A 7,197-nucleotide genomic window follows, 5' to 3' on the forward strand; every position below is an offset into this window, starting at 1 on the left:
GGGTCTCGGATGGAGTAACCATTGGGGCGGAAGGGAGACCTTTGCACACCGCCGGAGAATTCTGCCTTGGAGCCTTAGGCGTCCCTTCTTGCGGCTGTTTTTCTTTTCGTTTAGTACCTGGGCCCTGCACTTTGCAAATGCCCTTCTGTTTGAGGGCTGAAGTGGGCGATCCCGTCCCATACTCTCAGGAACAGGTGCAGAGGGTAAGAAGCAGACGAAATAAAAGACAGCTTTCCACTTCAAGCTGTACTCGTAATGGCCTTTGCCTGTCCTCCTCCTCTAGGTGATGAGGCCAAAAAGCAGAGCTACCCAGATATTGCCCTTAGCCATTAATGATGCCCACTGTCAGGGGAGGGGGGGGCTTTATACATAAGTATTGCTGCAGTGTTGTGGTCCGTTAAACGCAGTGGAATCCTGTACAAGGCAAAATGGTGTATGTTTTCCTATCCTGCTGTGCTGCATATGAAATGGGATCATGTAATAACGGGCTACAACATAATGCATTGGGCTGATGAAACCAGCTCTCTTTGGCTGGTTCATGCAGGTGAATATGGTGTAGGACTGTCTAGCTCTGTCCTTCCTCAGGTCTGGCTATTTCTGTGCATTTAACTTACCAGGGAAGTGAGTCATGTCACTGGTATAATGTTGTGTGACCTGCTGCATTACTACAGAGCCAAAATTGCTACAGAGCAGTAATTAGTGTACCTAACCCAGCTAATGGGGTTTGGAAATGCATTCAGTTCACTTGCAAAACTGGCATGAGCAGACAGAGATGATGGTATGTAGATATGACCAGCCACATAACAGAAGATCTAACATTGACATTATCTAATCAACAGTTTGGCAAATCAGTTTTCTGGATTGTCCTTCCATTTGAGCAGTGAAAGGAAAACTGATCAGTCCACCGTATCAAAGATGACTCATGTCTTTTGTCAATTTTGGAAACAACAAATGAAAGGGAAGAGCTTAGTGACATGAGCTTTCAGCATACCAAGAATCCTCTGAGAAGTGAAATGACCTAGATATGACCCTTTTCAATCTGGATTCCATCATAGCACCTAAACTACTTTGGTTGCCCTAATAGATGGACCTCTTGGCTATTTTCTGTAGGTGCAGCAATGAAAAGCTGAACTGCCTCCCAGTTTGTTTCTGAGCTTCATTCAAGGTGCTGTATTTGAAATGTAAAGCCCTGAATTACTTGAAATCGCATTTTTTTATATCCCTTCAAAATTTGCTGCTGCTTCCAGAAGGTCAAGGATGCAATGTGATGGCAGCACTATTTTAAATCTTGGAAAGCATTAAAACTTGGAAAGCATTTCGCAGCATGCTGGCAAGCCAAGGCCTTATGAACATCTCCCCCATTCCCTACTGCCAAGCATCCAGCCTGATAAAGAGTTCTGGAGAATTCAAACACTTTCATATCAATATGCATGCTTTTGGTTGGTCCTAGCAAAAGGGGTTGCCTTCACCTGGGTAGCCCAGGCTAGCACGTCCTGGGAAGCTAGCCAAAGTCAACCCTGGCTAGTATTTGGATGTGAAATTTCCAAGGAGGTCTGGGCTCATGATGTGGAGAAAGTCAACGGCAAACCACCTCTGAATGTCCCTTGCTTGAAAACCCTACAGGTTCATCAGATGTCAGCTGTGACTTGATGGCAAATAAACAAACAAATAAAAGGTATTACATGGCTTTTGTTTTTTGGAATTTTGCTTTTAACCGATGTTGCAGCCTCTTTATATTGATCTGAATTTGTTTTAAACTAATTTTATTATTTTAATTTTTTGTTCTATTTTGGGTACTTTTTAGAAAGGCAGCACACAAGCCAACTAAGCAAATAACTAGCAGTGCCATGCTAAACAGGCCTACTTAGCAATGTATTCAATTGTGTTCAATGGTACTTACTCCCAGGAAAGCACTGCAAATGAATGTGGTCCCCCCCAAAAAAAAATTGCCACTGCTCCAACTCTTGACCAGTTAACACATGGTAGTCAGAGAAGGCTTTGCAGTTCCTATAGCAGGGCGCTCCCATTTCTTCCCCATATTTGTGACACCATTTGAACCATGTGCTTCCAACAAAATCAGTCAGGGGGGCATGAACGAGCCAAATTCATGATGAATTTATGGTTGTGAACCGACCTGTGCCAATCCCTGACAATTACTTAATGATTATACAAGATCTGGGAGTCATTCCAGGAAGTCTTTGACTACTTGAACAATAAATTATTCCTCATTTAGACGAGGGGGGGGGTCACCTAGTAATAGTGTTCTGGATTTTCAGGCACGCTTTTCTGAAATGGTCCTAATAAACACAATAACAAGGGGGTATTCTGAGTAAGAAACTACACATAGTAGACGGATAGATGTGCTTCTACATCTTAACATACCTTCTGAACAGACAGAACGTGTCTTGATTTGAAAATATGGATTTGGATTATGGCTAATTTAATGAGGGTGTCACCAGATTGTTTTTCAGAAATATACAATATGTATAGTCAAAACAAGACAAATCTTTTTAGGTTAAAAGGTTATGTTGATGCATATGTTAGCAGAAAGAAGGCTCTGAAGTACAAATCCTGATGTTTGACATATATTGCAAAAATTGATCTTAATGACCAGCAGAATCATTCTTTACTCTGTATCTGGTATTCTAGATACTGGTTATGGCGATGATTCACAAGTCAAAGTACAGTGCAACTTTCCTTCCTTGTTGATAATGCTGCTATGAGAATAAAGAGACATTGTAGCAATGTGAAGTCAACAGCTTCACAAGTCAACAAAATAAAGCTGCAACAAACCAGTTTAATTAACTGTAACATTCAAGGAGGGACATCTTAACCATTATTGGCTCTGCAGGCGGCCCTGTCTGGTCCCAGAAAGCCACCTTGTCCAGGTGGTGTCTGGGTGGTGTCCAGGTCAGGACCCTGGGAAGCACGCCTAGCCTCGACAAGGGCCAGAGCCTTTCAGTCCTGGCCTCTTCGTGGTGGAATGAGCTCCCTGAAGAGCTGAGGGCCCTGTTGGAGCTCTCTGAGTTCAGCAGGGCCTGCAAAACAGAGCTCTTCCACCGGGTGTTTGTCTGAGGCCAGGTGGTGGCCCAGGGCTACGATTGAGCCCCCTCCCTGCTAAGGACAAAGGCCAGTATTAGACTGGCCCAGATTCCCACTTCAATCTATCCTATGCCCAATTATCCATCTGCCTGTCTTCCCACCCAGTAGCCTGTGTAGGAACAGTTGTTAATTATTATATTGCCATCTTTGTTAAGTGGGTTATTGTTCTATGGGGGTTTTAATGGGGAATTTTAATGGTTTTAATGTATTGATTTGTATTTGAAATATTGTAAACCACTGTGAGCTGGTTCTCCAAGAGCAGTGGTCATAGAAATCTAAATAATAATAATAATAATAATAATAATAATAATAATAATAATAATAATAATAATAATGAACCATCTGAGTTTAGGGGAGGGAAATATAAAACAAAGCAGAGCCTGGGTGGGGAGAGACAAGAGGAAATGGAACCACATAGGGATTAAGGAAAGTGTGTAGTGGGGGTGGTATTCACTCCTGATTTTTCCACTGGCTGTGGCTCCTATTGCAGCCATCAAAACTAATTTGTTTAAATCACTGTTTCTCAGCCAAGGTTTCGTGAAACCCTAGGGTTACATGATGGCCCTGGAAGGGTTTCTTGAATAGGTCAAACTTAATTTTTAAAATATATTTTTATTTCTGAGCTCCTTGAAGGAAGGACAGGACAAAAAGTCACTGAATAAATAAACCTCTGCAATATATCTTGACATAGGTGTAAGGATTACTGAGAGCATTTCAACACCCTTTAAATGTAGTGAAATGCTTACCTTATGTAGTTGTTCCTTTCTGGCCCCTCCATATGACATCCCAACATCCAGTGTCTGGACAGTCACCAGCTGGCCACATCCTCCATTTTAAAGTGCTAGTTGGAGAATTGCATAAAGTGGATTCCCCAGCCTATTTAGTGCGAGCTACAGGAAAGCAACCAGCAGAGGGATGTTCTGGAGGCTAAAACACGCTAAAGGTGCCTACCTCGTCCCACCCTCTCAGCCACCTCTCTCTCCCTTGTTCCCGGGGACAGGAATTTCTTTTTTAAAAGGTCTTAATATCCTGGAGCAATGAAAAGGTGGACAAGTGTCCAGGCGATGCCAGAAATAAATCCACCCTCAAAGTTGTTACACAAAGCATGCCTCATCTTGTTGTAGGGGGTGGATGTTTTATTGTGTATTTTTATTGCTTTTAAGTGCTGTTGGGGGTTTTATATATTCTGTAAACCGCCTCGAGCCTTCGTGGGGAGGCGGTTAAGAAATTTCATCATCATCACCATCATCAAGCGTCCCCCCCCCCCAAAAAAAATCAGGAATGAGATTAATTTTCAAAAGTTATATGCATAGGCGTTTAAATGGAGAACTATGGATTAAAAAAATTAGCAGCCATCGCGGGACCTTTAAAACATGGAGAAAGGGGATTGGCCGCCTGGATTGACAGGCAGAATAGAGTCATGTGTAAAGCGCGTTGTTCTCTTCCGCCATTTCCAGCAGCACTTATGGAGGGTGAGGAGCACAAAAAGGTGGCAGATGAAAGCGAGACAGCAAAAAGGTGAGGAGGAGCTTGGAGGTGTGATAATGGCACTACGCCATTCAGCTGGCGTGACACTATTTTTAGTGATGTGCAGAAATGCCCTGAGATTTATTTATTTATAGAGTGATTTAATATTCTACAGTTCTCTTTCTCAATCTTATTATCATTTTGCTTTTCATTCTGTGTTACGTGACAGTAAAACATAAATGCAACTGTTACTTTGAAGCCCTGTTATTAAAATTGACCATCAACAATTATCCAGATGTTCCAGTGCATTATTGCTAGCTCTTATTTCTCAGGACTCCTGCACTTGTGAGCTGCTTAACAAGCAATCATGTGACATATAAATCTATACTTAACATGAGGGGAATTTCAGTATTCGGGTAAATTATTATCCTGCTGCTTGTTGCGCAGTTTTGAGGGATATCGGAGGCCTGTCAGAACAATCTGCTGTCAACCCCATACATCTGACTTGCTTTCAGAATTCTGTTCTTGATGCCGTTCAATGAAAGACTGAGCTATTTTACAACAGTGTCTCACAAGTTCATAGGTCTGGAAAACTAACTTCCGCACCTCACGTTCTTGCACTGCTGTCAGGATAGGATTCCCTCTTGCTATGGGGCTGATGGGGAGGCATATGTAGCATCCTTCATTCTCTGGCTGCTTTCCCCTAGCAAGGGGGAAGTGGCAAGTTCCTAAGGGTTTACACACACACAAACACAGATAGTGTGACAAACCCTCCAATAAGGCTGCATCATATGGAATAGGACTGAGGTGGGTAATAAACAACAGGAACCAATGTAGTGAAGATGGAGGAAACATGACTGAATGGGAAGGGGTTCAAGAAGAAGAGTTGGTTTTTATACACCACTTTTCACTACCTGAAGAAGTCTCAAGACAGCATACAATCGCCTTCTCTTCCTCACCCCATAATGGACATCCTGTGAGGTAGGTGAGGTTGAGAGAGCTCTGACAGAACTGTGTGAGAACAGCTTTAACAGACTCTGACTAGCCCAAGTTCACCCAGCTGGCTACATGTGGAATCTGGCTTTCCAGATTAGAAGCCGCCGCTCTTAACCACTACACCAAGCTGGTTCACTATTAGGCAGCCAGTTGGTTAAATTACCATCTGATTGTGTCAGCGAAGCCTATGAGGGATTCCAATTCTCTATGATTTGCCCATTTTCTGTGTGACAGGGTCTTTAGAAGGCTGGCCTGTGACACAAGGGAATTCAGGTTCCTGCTCTGCCATGGAACCTTGCTGGCTGACCTTTGGCCAACCAGACATTCTATCCTAGCCTAACACATAGGGCTGTTGTGAACATAATTTGGAAGAACGGAGAATAATGTAAACTGTTTTGGCTCACTGGGGGAGAAAGGGTATAACTAACTAAATAAATTTAAGAGGAACAAGTTCTAGTCCTGCTTTCTTTTGTATTGTTGTTATTGTTTTGCCTTAATTCCACATTTATCCTTGATAAAGTAGTTTTTTCTTAAATTTATTCATTCATTCTTTTTGTTACACAACAAATTATCCAAAATAAAATAAATCAGTGTATGCTTCAAGAATAAATGAAAGATGCTAAACTGACTGTGGTATGCCTATTTTTTATACTCTCCAGGGTCGACCACCTCTGCTTCTGACATCCCACGGAGCATATGGCACATGCTGCTTTCATTTCCTGTGTACTTTGGTGAAAAGAGAAAGTGGAATTACAGTTGCCTGGCAACCGCAGGACAGGCCTTGTAATCATCCACTGGGTCAACCTAGAGTTGATTTGCTTTCTGTCACTATTAGGCAACTAAGGCAACTTTTCCTTCAGTAGCTTGTAACTGACATCAACTATAACAGCAAAAGGGGCTGGAGTGGAGTTTAAACCATAGTAGCAATGGGGTGGGAATAAAATGAAAGGAAAGTATGGTTGCAGTTGATTGCCTTAATTAATACAGTTTTGGGGTCATTACTAGAACTGACTTTTAATCTTCAGGGGAGAAATATTGACCAAAACGTACACAAATGACCATATTAGATGCCAGTACAGGTGCCATGATCATTAATTGTCAGATTGGCAACATGTCTTTTCTGGTCCAGGGTAACATTGTGTTGTTCAGTCTGACAGTTTCAGTTGGCTCTGACAAGAAAATAGCATAGGAAGGAGGGATTACTGAGGGAATGCCGAATGAAACTAAGGGAACACGTAAGTCTCTCTTGGAAGAGAGTTTCAGAGTTTCAGAGCCACAACTGAGGAGAATCTCTCCTAGGTTGCTCCCACCAGATTTCAGAAGGCAGGAGCATCTGAAGCAGGGCCTCAGTAGATAACCATAGTGGTGGGGTTTGTTCATAAGAGAGTAGGTGATCCTTAAGGTATGCTGTTCCCTAACCATATGGGGCTTCAACAGTCATAAAGTTTATGTGAACACAAAGTAGGATGACACATCGCTGCCAAGAGGCCTACAGAAAAATGTCCTTTTGGTACAAAATACTTTTTATCTATGTTTTGAAGTGATTGGTCAGAAAGTTTGGAGGGAATTTTCAACCTGTGCCCAAAGTTCTAATCAGTTCAAACTAAATGGGGAAAGCACATAAAAAAATAA

General features: G+C 42.3%; 1 long non-coding RNA gene across 1 annotated transcript; it reads left to right on the forward strand.

Annotated features, from left to right (window-relative positions):
* The first annotated feature begins 30 nt into the window (after positions 1–30).
* LOC143841608 (uncharacterized) lies at positions 31–6,938 on the forward strand. Its single transcript, XR_013232739.1, has 3 exons — positions 31–1,675; positions 4,560–4,620; positions 6,225–6,938. It is a non-coding gene; the product is annotated as an uncharacterized LOC143841608 (long non-coding RNA).
* The last annotated feature ends 259 nt before the right edge of the window (positions 6,939–7,197 follow it).

This window comes from Paroedura picta, chromosome 1 (genome assembly GCF_049243985.1).
Source record: "Paroedura picta isolate Pp20150507F chromosome 1, Ppicta_v3.0, whole genome shotgun sequence".
In the NCBI taxonomy this organism is placed as follows: Eukaryota; Metazoa; Chordata; class Lepidosauria; order Squamata; family Gekkonidae; genus Paroedura; species Paroedura picta.